Source organism: Topomyia yanbarensis, chromosome 2 (assembly GCF_030247195.1).
Source record: "Topomyia yanbarensis strain Yona2022 chromosome 2, ASM3024719v1, whole genome shotgun sequence".
Classification (NCBI taxonomy): domain Eukaryota; kingdom Metazoa; phylum Arthropoda; class Insecta; order Diptera; family Culicidae; genus Topomyia; species Topomyia yanbarensis.
In genome coordinates, this window is record NC_080671.1 from 255,460,571 (window position 1) to 255,476,760 (window position 16,190).

At 39.4% G+C, this 16,190-nt stretch overlaps 1 protein-coding gene and 1 long non-coding RNA gene across 5 annotated transcripts in view; one reads left to right on the forward strand and one right to left on the reverse strand.

Moving 5' to 3' along the window:
• Positions 1-16,190, forward strand: part of LOC131683083 (integrator complex subunit 3 homolog) — an 891,455-nt gene that overhangs the window by 692,927 nt on the left and 182,338 nt on the right. The window lies entirely within an intron of this gene.
• On the reverse strand, positions 8,950-9,892 carry LOC131683086 (uncharacterized). Its single transcript, XR_009304358.1, has 3 exons — positions 9,621-9,892; positions 9,440-9,561; positions 8,950-9,370 (listed from the first exon to the last, which is right to left on the reverse strand). It is a non-coding gene; the product is annotated as an uncharacterized LOC131683086 (long non-coding RNA).

The window sequence follows — 16,190 nt, forward strand, 5'->3', positions numbered from 1 at the left end:
GCGGAAGTATCCAAATTCAGAGTAACAGTCACATCGGTTTCTCGGAGATGGCTAGACCGATTCGACTAAACTTGACCTCAAATGAAAGGTATTGCGTCCCCGTAAATGGCTATTAAATTTTATCCCCAACCGACTTCCGGTTCCGGAGTTACGGGTTGTGGCGTGCGATCACATAGCAAATTGTGATTCAAACCGATACCCCGATGGAAGCAAAAAAGGTAAAAATTTCGCTAAAATGTCTCTCAAATAACTTAACTTTGCAGTTCTAGGTCACCGACGGCCAAACAAACTTTCGTTGACTACATTGACCACCATAGACGGTTCCGGAAGTGCCCGGGAAAAGCGGCCATCTTTCATAACTAGCAAACTCATATCAGTTTCTCGGAAATGGTTGGGCCGATTTTCACAAACTTAGTCCCAAATGATAGCTATATTATCCCCACAGATGTCTGTAACATTTCGCACGGATCGCTTGTATGGTTCCGGAAATATAGACTGAACGGTCCGGTCACACATGAAATTCCCATATAAGCCGGAACTCAAAATTTTTTTCAAAGGGGGGACCCCATGAAATTTCAGAAATCGAATTCGTATTTTTGATGCCAAACATCTTTAAAATGCATGAAACGTCGAGATTTAATGTTATCTCGAAAAAATTTTTTTTATAAAAATCGACTTTTTGGGACTTTGCCGATTTCGCACCTTTTTTCAGTTCAATATTACCGTGGCTGTTTTTTCTTTTTCAAAATTTTAGAACTCGAATAATGATTTATTTTCCTGTATATAGTTGTCATGTGATGTATGATAATAAAATGTAATATATGCATTTAAAAGTTTTTAATGAGTATAAACAACGCACACATTCTCGTGATTCATGATTGAGAAAGGCACAATTGCACCGCTAGGTGGATTAAAATAGGTTTTTATTTGTTCGTTTAATTAATATGTCTATCAGCTCGTTTTGCAAAAAGATCGATCACGTCCCCGTACAGCGAGTTTTTTGTTGCAAGTTTTATAGAATATATCTTTTCCAATGGTAATTAACATTAATCATTTCGAGCACTCCTCACCCACAGTTGATCGCTAATAATTTTTGATGCGTCGAAGCACGGAAAAGTAGTCTCAACGGAAATAGTCGTCGATGGAAGAGTCAATACTAGGCTTGATAATCGAGACACTTCGGAAAAAACGTCTTCCATACGACTGTCGATTATCCACGCGCTTGTCTCAGTCACGAATTTTCCTTGAAACTAACCTTTTGTGAATAACACTTTAAATTAATTAGCTTATTTTTGTCATTTCCAGAGAAGCGAGCGCAGAAGTTATCAAGTTGGTCTTTGGGAAAAGTTTCAGAAAGCTCTTCAGATTTCGCTGGGTCGAGCAACGTTATGTACTTCAGCTCACAAAGATCAGCAAATCGGACATCTATTTCATCGATGATACGATTGATGAGTGTCAAATCTCATGACGCGACAAAGGAACACAAGTCTTTAGAATTGCCACGATTTGACGATCCTTCTGACTCATCAAATCCACGAAAATCTAATCTATGCGCACCTAAAAACAGACTACCTCAATCAATGACTTCAATTCGTTCCTGTTTTTCCTAACAAATGCATTATGATTTATTCGTCGTATTTCTCGACCATGATCCGATTCTCCACCAATGCATGTTTCCCAAAGGTGAGATACTTTATTGAGTTGTCGATATGATCTCGCAAAGCGGCGTGAGTTTCGACAGCGGATGACAAATGATTGAAATCATTATACTCCGCTCTACTCTAAATATTTTTTCAAGGCTCCTTGCAAAAGTAAACAGTACCAGCAAAACAATCTTTGTAGTTTTTCTTCATAGCCATTTGGCGTCCTACGCAGACTTCAATTTCTTGTAACAGTTTTGTCTCCTCTGGTAAAAGATTCCTTCAAGCAATACATTTTTGGCCGAGGATTGGATAGTCGTCAGAAAATTTTTTTCATCAGTGAAAGTTTAGTGAAAGGACCTCAATAACATTCGTTGTGCTATTCATCATGGATCAAACTGATATTTTGGCAGTAGAAACTACAAATTTTCTACCGCTTACAGAACGAAAATGAATAAACTCGCAGAACTCCATTAATAATAGTGGGTTAATATTAGTATTTATTCGACTTTCCAGCAACATTGCGACTAATCTCATTCAATTCAAATTGGTTGCAAAACGTCACTACAGAACTGAGAGCAGAAATTGAATGAAATCCGTTGTAGGTTGTTGTGTCTCTTCACTTGGTGCACGGGTTGCATATGCTAGCTTTGAGCAAGGAATTATATAAACTTGTCCATCATTGTCCAAGCAGCCGGAAACTAAAAACTCGCCTCACACATTCGCCTTTTTTGGTTCAGTGTATTACTACCGATTAGTTGTTTACATAAATCGCTCCAACTATTTTTACTTTTTGACGAGATTTGTGAAGTTTTTATCGTTGTTTGTCGTGTTAATCGACTCATTATTTTGTTTTTAACATTGTTATTGTGCAGTGTGAAAGTGTCTCCTGTTTGCTTTTGTGTTGCGAAAAAATCAGCGAAGAACGTAACTGAGTGAACTTCTGTGACTTAACCACCAAAACTTTCCACCGAACGCAGCGCCATCTATATTTCATTGTTCGCATTCTCAGATCGGCACGCATTATGGCAAGTGCATGCGATCACTGCGCGAAAACCGTCAAATCGGATGACGACTTTATTGAATGTATGGGTTTTTGCAAATATGTAGTACATATGCAATGTGGGAAACAACTTAACAAGCCGTTTTTGAAAAAAATTGCGGAAAACCCAAACTTATTTTGGTTGTGCAATGAATGTGTCAAGCTGATGAAGTTTGCTCGCTTTCGCGATACCATTTCTTCACTTGGATGTGTTATCGCTGCTATCGCTGGGAAAACGGATGACGTCTGTGCTGAACTAAAGGCCGAGTTATCCAAAAATAACCAGCAAATTTCGCGCCTGGCTAGAAATGTTTCAACAGCTACTCCAGTCCGGCCAAACTCCGGTACCTCTCGACCACCTCAGAAACGTCGTCGCGAGGATGGCCCTGATCCGAGCAATATTCTTGTTGGTGGTCGAAAGCTAGTCGATAATAGCAACATTGTTACGGTTGCACCTCCCGCGCCGTTGCTCTGGATGTATCTTTCCCGCTTTCATCCTAGCGTTAGCAAAGAGACTGTCGAAAAAATGTCTAAAGAAGGACTAAATTGTAACGAGGAGATAAAGGTTATTCCGCTTGTTAAAAAAGGCATAGACGTCAGTACGTTGAACTTCATATCCTTCAAAGTTGGAGTTCACCCAAAGTACCGTGATGCAGCTCTTAATCCTGACACATGGCCGCAAGGCATACTGTTCAGGGAATTTGAAGACAGCCGTACCCAGAACATTTGGAGCCCGCCGACTGATTTTCCACCGCCTCCAGAAGAAGCATGTACCTCTCTAATGCAACCCGGCCCATCAATGGTCCTGCAGAGGACTCCGCAACGATTGGCCATGCCACTATAGCAAGCCACACCGCCCTTGTGAAGGAGTATCGATGCCGATCGCATACTGGGATTCAACGCAGTTGGAACTGTGGAAGCCCTCGATCCCCCCGCTACAGTCGAGCCCTTGCCGCCAGCGTTCATCAGTCGTCCCGGTCCTGTATGTGTGGGTGGGGAAAGGGTCATCCAAGCCGCCTTTCTCGGCAAGTATTATAAAAATTGTAACGATACAACGGTTGAACCGATTCACGCTTCTAGCTCATCGTACGACTCTCGCCGCAAGCTGCTACCACCCCGTTCCTGCTCTCCGCATTCCGCCATCGGGTTCCAACGCATACTGGGACGCACCGCAGTTGGCACTATGGAAGCCCTCGATCCCCCCGCCACAGTCGAGCGCTTGCAGCCAGCGATCATCAGTCGTCCCGGTCCTGTGTGTGGGATGGGTGAAAAGGTCTTTCAACCTGCCGCAAATGGCAAGTATACATCTGTTCCGAACACTTCAAGCGCTGATGTATTTTTCGCTTCCAGTTTTTTGCCTTTTGCTCCGACATCTTGTTATCAGATGCCAACCATTCCTCTCGACGACGACAATAGTCGTATTTTGGGGCACGACGCAGTTAATTCGGGATGCCTCGAATCCGGCACCACAGTCGACCAGGCGACCGTGAACCGTTCCGATACTGTTCGTGGGATTGACGAAAGGATCTTCCTACACGGCAACATGGCTTCGCTCTCTGCTGTACCCGATCCGTCCTCCAACAACATCGAGGTTTACTACCATAATGTTGGTGGCTTAAATTCTTCAACGGACAGCTATTTGCTCGCGACCACGGGTTGCTGTTACGACGTTATCGCCTTGACCGAAACGTGGCTCGACAACCGTACTCTGTCTCGCCAGCTCTTTGGTTCAACATTCGATGTCTACCGCTGTGACCGCAATGCCCTCAACAGACACAAGACATGAGGCGGTGGTGCGCTTATCGCCGTTCGCTGTGGTATAAAAGCCCGAGTGATCAACGATGACCGGTGGGCGAGCTCCGAGCAAGTGTGGATATCAGTGAAACTTGCCGATCGCAATCTGTTCCTGTGTGTTGTGTATTTTCCACCTGACAGAATTCGTGATTCCAGCCTGATCGATGTACATCTTTCCTCCGTTTCTTTTATCGCCTCGATCGCCGCCCCGTCTGATGATATCGTTATACTGGGCGACTTCAACTTACCTGGCTTGACGTGGTGCCAAGCAAGTACTGGTTTTCTACGATTGGATTTCGAAAAATCTGCGCTTATTAACAATGCCAGTTGTATTTTGGACAACTACAGCAGCACAACTCTTCGGCAAATTAATAATGTCACCAACGAGAATGGACGTACATTAGACCTATGCTTTGTAAGTGCCCGGAACTGCGCTCCGTACTGTTGCACTGCATCGACTACTTTAGTCAAGCAGGTGCGTCATCATCCCCCACTACATATTGTATTCGCTGGTAACCTAGGAGTGAATTTTGAAGACGTCTCAAGCTTTATCGTCTACGATTTTAAAAACGCTGACTACGACGGCATCGTTAGCACGCTGTTGGATATAAACTGGGACAAAAATATTAACAATGACGACGCGACCGAAGCAGCGATGACGTTTTCTAGTATTCTTAACTACCTTATCGACCGCCATGTACCAAAACGAACAATTAGTACCGATGAACACCCTCCCTTGCAATCAACCGTCCTTAGACGTTTAAAATCTGCCAAACGAACTGCATTTAAAAAATTCTCGAAGCATAAGACACTTGCATTACGAAATCACTACTTTCAACTCAACCACGAATACAAACAACAAAGCAGACGCGCCTTTTTTAGACACCAGCGAAACGTCGAGCGTCAACTGAAATCCAAGCCCAAGTCGTTCTGGAAGTATGTTAACGAGCAGCAAAAAGAATCCGGTTTGCCATCTTGTATGTCGTTTAATGGAGTTTTAGGTACCGACACTAAGGAAATTTGCCAACTGTTCTCCGACAAATTTTCAAGCGTTTTTTCCAACGAGCGCCTGCCACCACAACAAGTCGCTGTCGCCGCTAATTTAACTCCTTCTCTAGGACGAACCATCAACCGAATTTGTGTCGATAATGCTGCCATTCTTGCAGCAAATGCCAAACTGAAAGCATCTTGTTCCCCGGATCCAGATGGTGTTCCCTCGATTTTTGTCAAAAAGTGCATCAGCGGGCTTCTTGAACCACTTCGGCGAGTCTTCGAGCTATCACTCACTACTGGTACATTCCCTTCCTGCTGGAAAGCAGCGCACATGTTTCCAGTTCAAAAAAGGAAACAAATCGAACATTGACAATTATCGGGGAATCTCGTGTTTAAGTGCTGTATCAAAACTGTTCGAGCTGGTTGTGTTAGATCCTATTTTCTTTAACTGCAAACACTACATTGCAGATGACCAACACGGTTTCATACCTAAACGATCGACAACGACAAACCTGCTCTCGTTCACAACATATGTAATGGATGGAATCGCTGACGGATTGCAAACCGATGCTATTTATATGGATCTATCTGCGGCCTTCGACAAAACCAACCATGATATTGCAATAGCGAAGCTGGACAAACTCGGCATTCATGGACAACTTCTGCGCTGGTTTCGTTCCTACCTCGATGGAAGGCAACTCCAAATCAGCATTAAGGACTGTCTATCTGCACCATTCTTCGCTACATCCGGCATACCACAAGGAAGCCATCTTGGTTCAGTAATATTCCTCCTCTACTTTAATGACGTCAATTTCACATTACAAGGACCCCGCCTTTCTTTCGCCGACGACATGAAAATTTTTCAACAAATACGGGATAAAACCGATGCCGAGCTTCTTCAGAGGGAACTGAACAGCTTTAGTACGTGGTGTGATCTAAACAGAATGAAGCAATGAAGCAAATGTAACCACCGATTACGATAATTGTTTATTGGCTTTGCCAAATTGATAAGTGCCGCTAGACTTTCTCATTCTCGTTCCCATTTCCTAACTCCTACTCTGTGTATAACATCAAAATGTGTGAGTGATGGCCTTCCAAGTCCAGGTTGTCATCTGAGACGGGTGGGTCACTCACGCAGAAGGGTTGCAGGCGCTCACCCAAGGTATCTCATCACAACGGTGTGAGCATAACGTCGCGCAACATACCATCCATCGCTGTCGCAGCCATTGGAAGGGCTGCCATGGTTTTGACAATTTAGTTGTCAGTTCGGATGATATCGCAAAAATTGAGATTTTTCGGTATCATCCGAGCTGAGTCAGGCTCAACGACTACCAAGAATGCTCTTTCGGTTCCAACATTCGAGGAAGTCAGTAGTGCGCGCGGTTTTTGTCTATATTAAATATTAAAGGATAGATTGAATAATAACAGTTAGTGTAGTAAAATAGAAGGAGAAAATTAATAGTACGTGTCACAAACGAAGAAAAATACAAAAGTCACGAAACACATACGAGTTAAAAGCAAGTCAAAAAGGTCCACAGCGGGCCTTTTTATTTTCGACTTCGGACTACGTCCGAAGAATTCATTCTCAGGAAGCACGCTACTGACAAGCTAGACCACGAAACGAACCGATAAAAAGAATCCCTGCGAAGAACCCCAGCGCCATTTTGGAACACAGTTTCCTTGGGATATCGTCGCCATTGTTAAGGCTTCAGGCCAGTATAAGGCCGGCAGATGTGTCACCGTGATACTTCCGGACCTTTTCCTGCCACCAACGCACCCAGATCTACAGGAATTCTGCTGTCTTCACCGGTCACCAGTATGAAACCTGCACCAACACAAAAACCCGCAAGACGTCACGTAGTAATAAGATAGGGGTAGTAATAAATTGTATGTGTAAATTAAATTTCTGTATTAGCTGTATTTTCTCAATTCTAACATTGTCCGTACGATAACACCACTATTCTAAATCGGCGTCCGGACTCGAAAGGAGTCATCAGCCCTCGGCCTTGGGTGTTTCCGCTGAAACAGCATTCACGGTTTCCGCTTTTGAGCATATTAAAAGATTGCTTTACCTTTCAGTTGTCAACCTTGGTTGCAGCAGCGATTGATGGTCCGGTTTCCAGCAGTTCCCGAGGTGAATGAGTTCCGTGGTGAATACAAATAAATCCCTGGATGTAGACTGAGCTAGTCTAGAGGTTACAAATTGGCGCCCAACTACAAATTACCCACTTAATGTAATTGATTTTTCCCGGTGAGGGAGGTACAAACAGTATCCTGTTAGGCATTGTCGCTTCGTCCTCTGAACGAAGGCAAACGTCCAAAATGGACATAGAATTTTACAGTATTTACACGAATTTACAAGTCCATCATTTAAACCAACAAGAAATTGAATACGAGCTTGTAATCCGCGGTATTCCTTTCTTGGAAGTAGAAACCAGAGCGATAAGTGTTAAACGGTTGCAAGAACGATTGCACAAGGAAAAGGAAAGCAACAAAATAATACACGATAACACAAATTTGAATACGAATGTTAAAACGGAAATTGAGTTTATAGAAAAGAAAGTAGAAGAAATTCGGGAATCGATGGCTTCTCTGAATCCATTTGAACGGCCAAACGAACGACTAGAAACACGTCTCGTCCATTATTTCATGCGCACGAGACGAACATTTGAGTTAACAGAAATGGAACAAGAACTGTTTCAAATCGATGAACTGTACATGCGAATTCGAGAAATCTATGCTTTACACTTCTTAGTTTTATCCCCAGTGAATCGAATAAAGCTGATGATTAATCAGATAACCACATTTTTTTCGAACATTTCGTCAATGAACCCTTGCATGACGAACAATACGCAGCCTCTGACATTATCGTGCGACAATGATCAAGCTGAATCCTCACGAAGTATAAGTAACAGAGTAGAACTTCATGAATGTCTACTGAATGTGAACGTAACAAACGTGAACAGCATAACATCAAATTCTTTGGATGTCCCCAACATTAAAATGACAGGCTTAGTTCATCCAGAAAATACACTCGAATCTGAAATTGAATCAGACGCTGAAGTTCCCACGTCGTTTCAATCTAGAAAAGTAGTGAACTAAATAAGTGAAATACGCTATATGGTATTCGCCTGATTAGCAGCAGACAAACCAGATTCCTTCATGATTAAAATTAGACCCCCCCCCTCATTAACGTACTTTAATTAATTGTATATAGTTAAATTAACTCATTCTTGTATACATGTATATAAACAAAACTTTGTCCGGTGAGGTAGTTTCAAAGCTGCTTCGGCATTTTTGGACGGTCTCAAACATGGTTGCCTGGGTTGATGGTAGTTCGATGTAACTTTTTTTTTATCTCCCAGATAGCCACCGTTGTGTATTGGACCAACACGCAAAGAAGCGGAGTTTGGTACACCAATTGAATTGCTCTCATGCAAAAGATAATTCGAACCCTGAAACGAAACGAGCAGCGTCAAAACGGTTGAGTTAGAAGCAGCTCGTGTACCATTGATGGAATACTTACATCAATGCGTCGATTTATAACATCAGACAAAAGATTTAGAGATCAGTAACATCCTGAAAACGATAAATTGCGATAGACCCGAGCAATATCTACAAATTTGAAATAGAACTGTAGGAAGTGGTCTAAGACCGATGATAAAAGAAGAAAGGAAAGCCAACCAGTTAATTTCACGAATGGTATTAACAAGCGTTTAGAAATCGAGTAGCTAGCTCTTCACAATGGGCGACGGTTTTTTCTCGAACATTAGTTGGATCGTCACAGCAGCGGATGATAGCTGGTTACAGTATGCATCCCCTGTGAGATCAACACCAGTATTGAAACTAGCTCGCGTAGCCATGGTGCGAGTATTGTAAGTTGGTTAGCGCAGCAGAAATCCTGAAACATCAGAAAATTTTCGTCAAAACGGTAGTTTTGAAAAACACAAATTATTCACTATAGTATTACCATTGATAAATCCGGATATCAATGGGTACAAATGACCTAATTGCACCGTAGAAGGTGAAACCGAAGTCGGTCGGTCGAATTATTTACAGGGATACCTTGCCAGGTAAAACCATAATAGACTCCTTTGGGAGAAATTTTCATCTCAGCAAATTAACAATCAACCGTCTAATGATATACAAACCGTTCAATGAACCACAGAATTTTGCTGAGCTTGGTACCACGGAAATTTCTCACAAGAGATACAATTATAGTGGCAAACTCCAATTGAACGATTCAATTGAAAAAAAAATGAAAAAATTCTTAAAATTTACAACAATTTAGGGAGTTGTAAATATTGTAAACATTCCGCGCTGACAGTTCTCCACACACGCAGGTGTTAGTGTTATGAGTTCTTTCTCCACTTCGTCGAGTGAAGTGGATGTATAGAACACCTTTTAATAAGGACCTATGAAGGCGTACCCTAGGTAATTTTACAAAAGATAAAATTATTAATTGATAGGGATCGTCAAAAAAAAAATGGAATAAAAATTGTTTGCATAATTTAAACCAATACTTCGTTACTTGGGAGGGGAACGATGGGGTATTGTAACCACCGGTTACGATAATTGTTTATTGGCTTTACCAAATTGATAAGTGCCGCTAGACTTTCTCATTCCCGTTCCCATTTCCTAACTCCTACTCTGTGTATAACATCAAAATGTGTGAGTGATGGCCTTCCAAGTCCAGGTTGTCATCTGAGACGGGTGGGTCACTCACGCAGAAGGGTTGCAGGCGCTCACCCAAGGTATCTCATCACAACGGTGTGAGCATAACATCGCGCAACATACCATCCATCGCTGTCGCAGCCATTGGAAGGGCTGCCATGGTTTTGACAATTTAGTTGTCAGTTCGGATGATATCGCAAAAATTGAGATTTCGAGAGCTGCACATGAGAGAATGACGGTGAGGGAGAATATGAGCTTCCAATATTGAGCTGTTCACTACGATTAGGTGCACCAGTTCGACGAATACACATCAATAAATTGGTTGAAGAGAAACGCACACAATTTAACAACTGTGTTATATACGAATATGCTCAACCTGTTCTGATTCTTTGGAGCACGCGTTCTGCTTCTCGTTCTCCCATTACGGTTTGTATACTGAAATGTTTCGAAAAAATAACACTTCAGAAATATTTCGTTGGTGCAAGCGTGGCTGCCTCTAGTTGGCTGATTTTGAACATCTCAGCATTTCGGCACGCACAAAAAATTGGCAATTCCAATTGAACACTACATTTTCTCAAAGTTTAGATGCTAATTTTTATTTGAATATTCAGTGTTTTGCTTTTTATTGTATTTGAAAACCACTACTCGTGCACTGCACAGGTTGAACAGGTGAAGCGTCTCGCCGCTGAATAACCTAAATTCAAAAATTTGTCATGATTTATAAAACAACAAGAGTTTCTATAGAGTTTTGGTTTTGGTTGAAAACTACCATGGTAGTTTTGGAAATTGCCATCCCATGATTATTTTTATTTCAACCATTCTCGAGTAGATATGACGTCCGAATGAAATCGTCGATCCAGTCGAACATTAAATAAAACGTTTACTGTTCGCGGAAGGAAGGACCCGCCTGTGAATTATCAAACAAACATCTCATGAAAGGATACAGACCGACTTCTGAATCGATTTCATTTTAATCGCAACAGTCGGTAGAGATCGGTTGTTGCATTCGAAAATAATTTCGATAAGGAATCAATTTGAATGCAAATCAGACTCCTGGCAATTTATATGTGGTTCAATATTCAACATATATGAGATTTACCGAAAGGCTTTTGACATTTAAAGATTTCATGTGGGATCGTAGTGTTTATATTGTATTTCCGCATCTATACAGGGTGTTTGGTTCATGGTTAAGAACCTCTCGAGAGATGATTGACTGTCATATTTGGAGAAAAAAATCGTTCTACACATACCTTCAAATCTCAACCGTTACTAAGTTATTGAATTTTTTGTGTTAAAAAGTTAGTTGACTTAAAATAGCTCTAACTCCAAAAATATACATTGTATTTCAAATCTTTTGGATCCATTGAATAGGTGAGAAAATTTTCCATTGAAAAATGTCCCTAAATGTTTCAGCTAGTGAGGTTAAGTAACCTTTTCACAGTAATTTATTTAAAATTTAACAATTTTGATCGATTTTTCGTTCATTTCGCGAAAATCCTAATAGTTAACATCACCATTTTAATAATTCAAATTTTTAGTCTTGAAGAGCTGTATAATTTGTTCTTTGACATGATACACTTATCTTGTCTTGTTTTCATGTGTTTGGGTTATTGAACTTGGATATTTTTATCTCATATTCACTAATACTAGCTCTTATTGAAATAGTATGGCACTTATTGTACCTTTTCTTATTTTTATTCGAAAGCTAGGAAAATTTTGCAGAGAAAAATGTATTAATACCTTTCAGTTAAGTTAGTTTAGTATTCTTTTAGAAATTAATTAGTTTAAAGTTACTGTTATTATTAGCATTTTCGTTATTTTCTTAAGATAGTAAATACTAAACTTCACCATTATTATCATGGAATTAATGCATCTCAGCAAGTTATACAATTCTCCCTTTGAGTCCACTCAATTATCTCTTTTAGTTTCGAAGCAAAATCATTTTGATCTTCTCGTTTCATATGCAAAAACAACGATTTCGTACCCACTACATTTGTGATGTGGTCATGCTGTGTTAACTATTAAATTGCAGCAAAATGAAAAGCGATAGGGATAAAGTGTCAAATAACAAGTTGTAGAGAATATTAAGGGGCACAAAATGAACTATAGTGACGATAAATTTAGTTGATTAATAATTAGAATAATTACAAAACTCTTCAAAAAACGCAATTTTTGAGTTATTTTACTAGTAAAAAGTCATTTAGTACACTTAACTAAAAGATATCTGTACATACATCGAAAGGAAATTTTCTTAGCTTTCCAACGAAGCCCTGGTAATGGCGATATAAAGCATATTTTTTAGATTAGAGTTTTTGGGACCGTACACTAATTACGTAAGGCATTTTTAGAACATTCCACCACCCCCTTCCCCCCAGATAAGAATTCGTAAGATTTTGACGAACTCCCCCTCCCCCCTACATAAGACCTTGTCATGATTTTTGTAATTAAAAAATCATATTGTTAATTCATTAAATAAGATAGCGAAAACGATACTTATAGAATTATTTCAAGAAAATTCATGACAAAATTTAACTGCATTCATCTGTAGTAATTTTATTTGCATCCTAGTAGAACAACTATTGGGTGATATTTAGAAAAGCCAATCTGGTTCATATAATCTGCTTCGTTATATTCCACTTCCTTTGAATCTCTTTTTTTTGTGATGCAGAGCTCAAAAGAATTTATAACCTGTTCTGGCATGAATTTATTCTGAGCTCCAACTGTGACGATTATCGTACGCATAGCTCCGACATCTTCGAATTTTAGTAAAATAATGTTTACACTCTGGAAATAATCGGACCCCAAGATCTGCCACAATCGCATGACAGAACATTTTCCGAATACCTTGCGGTTTGAACAAAAAGTATTAATAGAAGGATGTTGGACCATCAACACGAAGAGTGTCAGCACTTCTTAACTTGTAAGGTATACTGTGACCCTAGTTTCCGAACAGAACAATGTGCCACCAAGCGTCAAGAAATTAATGTAACTGCTCTAACACCATCGACAATTAAGACGCTCTTCCCCACTGAGACGTCCAAAAATTTGTTTCAAAATCGTTTAACACGGGTCCAACGATAGATGTTCGTTGAACGGTTATTTGGACGTTGTCCAAATTGGTCCAACGAACGTCCTTCATTGGAAGATTTTGAAACCAACCGTTCTTAGAGGGTCACGATGGCAACAATAAACAAAATTACATAATTAATTTAACAATCATTCCCTGCTGTTGCAAAACACTTCAATTCCAGTTGTTTGATATAGAAAATGTTCATGGCACAAATAATAAATAATTCTTGTGGAAAGGATATTTTTCTTATTGATTTCATTTTCATACTTTTTTTATGATATTACGTAAGAAAGAACAAACCCTCCCTCCCCCTCAGATAAGAATTTGTAAGATATTTTGAAACTCACCCTCCCCCCATATGCCCTTACGTAATTAGTGTATGGCCCCTTTTAAGAACTTGCAAGTCAATTACAAGAAAAGTTTAGAAGTGAAATTACAAGAAAACGAGAAGAGATAGGAATATCATGTTGAAGAACAAATTATAAATCGTCCTCAAGCCCATCTTTTTTGATAATAGATATTGCTATAATCATAATTCATTATTTTGAGAAAATTACAAAAACCTCATCAAAAACACCAACATTGAACTACTTTATAACTAAAAGGTAATTAAAACTAAATAACTGAAAGATATGAGAACACCATTCAACAGAAAATTTTCTCACCTTTCCAATGGAACTAAAATATTTTAAATACGAGGTATACTTTTCGAGTTAGAGGTATTTTAAGATAAATAAGTTTTTTACACAAAAAGTTCAATAACTCTGTAACGGTTGAGATTTGATGGTATGTGTAGAGCGATTTTTTTGGTAATGGCGATATAAAGCATATTTTTTAGATTGGAGTTTTTGGGACCGTACACTAATTACGTAAGGCATTTTTAGAACATTCCACCACCCCCTTCCCCCCAGATAAGAATTCGTAAGATTTTGACGACCTTCCCCTCCCCCCTACATAAGACCTTGTCATGATTTTCGTAATTAAAAAATCATATTGTTAATTCATTAAATAAGATAGCGAAAACGATACTTATAGAATTATTTCAAGAAAATTCATGACAAAATTCAACTGCATTCATCTGTAGTAATTTTATTTGCATCTTAGTAGAACAACTATTGGGTGATATTTAGAAAAGCCAATCTGGTTCATATAATCTGCTTCGTTATATTCCACTTCCTTTGAATCGCTTTTTGGTAATGGCGATATAAAGCATATTTTTTAGATTAGAGTTTTTGGGACCGTACATTAATTACGTAAGGCATTTTTAGAACATTCCTCCACCCCCTTCCCCCAGATAAGAATTCGTAAGATTTTGACGAACTCCCCCTCCCCCCTACATAAGACCTTGTCATGATTTTCGTAATTAAAAAATCATATTGTTAATTCATTAAATAAGATAGCGAAAACGATACTTATAGAATTATTTCAAGAAAATTCATGACAAAATTTAATTGCATTCATCTGTAGTCAGTGCTGGGAAAATCACCGAAAATCAAAAATCATCAGTGATAATTATCACTGCTGATCATGCAGTGCTATGATCACAACCATAAAAAATCGCTAGTGATTTTCTCTGAAGCGATAATGTGCTAGCAAAAAATCATTGCAACAAAATCACCGCCTGTGATCACGGCCTGATTATGATTTTTTTTTTGATCAGGATTATGAAGTTGAGAAAATCAGGTACGATAGAAAAGATGCAAAATCGGGGTTGATGGTATTGTACATGATTATTGTAAGAAACTCCTTATGATGATGATTTGGCCAAATGATTTTGGGAGTGAGAGCGATCCAGCACACATGTAGGGATGCAAAATAATCCAAATGCTAACGATTTCAGCTTTTCGGGAACGTGTTTTATATTGAAGGACAAGTTGTTGGTAGTTGAACATCAATAGTTTTGAACATTTTCAATGCACAGGGGGGCCCGCCGATGTGCCAAAATGGATTTTTTTTTCAACATTTCGGGAAAGTGTTTCATATTGAAGGACAAGTCGTTGGTAGTTGAAAATCAATAGTTTTGAACATTTTCAATGCACAGGGGGTCGCCGATGCGCTAAAATTGAATTTTTTCAACTTTTCGGGAAAGTGTTTTATATTGAAGGACAAGTTCTTGGTAGTTGAAAATCAATAGTTTTGGACATTTTCAATGCACAGGGGGGTCCGCCGATGTGTCAAAATGGAATTTTTTCAACTTTTCGGGAAAGTGTTTCATCTTGAAGGATAAGTCGTTGGTAGTTGAAAATCAATAGTTTTGAACATTTTCAATGCACAGGGGGTCGCCGATGCGCTAAAATTGAATTTTTTCAACTTTTCGGGAAAGTGTTTTATATTGAAGGACAAGTTGTTGGTAGTTGAAAATCAATAGTTTTGGACATTTTCAATGTACAGGGGGGTCCGCGGATGTGTCAAAATGGAATTTTTCAAACTTTTCGGGAAAGTGTTTTATATTGAAGGACAAGTTGTTGATAGTTCAAAATCAATAGTTTTGAACATGCACAGGGGGTCCGCCGATGCATCAAAATGGATTTTTTTTCAACTTTTCGGGAAAGTGTTTCATCTTGAAGGACAAGTCGTTGATAGTTGAAAATCAATAGTTTTGGACATTTTCAATGCACAGGGGGTCGCCGATGCGCTAAAATTGATTTTTTTCAACTTTTCGGGAAAGTGTTTTATATTGAAGGACAAGTTGTTGATAGTTCAAAATCATTAGTTTTGAACATGCACAGGGGGTCCGCCGATGCATCAAAATGGATTTTTTTTCAACTTTTCGGGAAAGTGTTTCATCTTGAAGGACAAGTTGTTGGTAGTTGAAAATCAATAGTTTTGGACATTTTCAATGCACAGGAGGGACGGCCGATGTGTCAAAATAGAATTTTTTCAACTTTTCGGGAAAGTGTTTCATCTTGAAGGATAAGTCGTTGGTAGTTGAAAATCAATAGTTTTGGACATTTTCAATGCACAGGGGGTCGCCGAT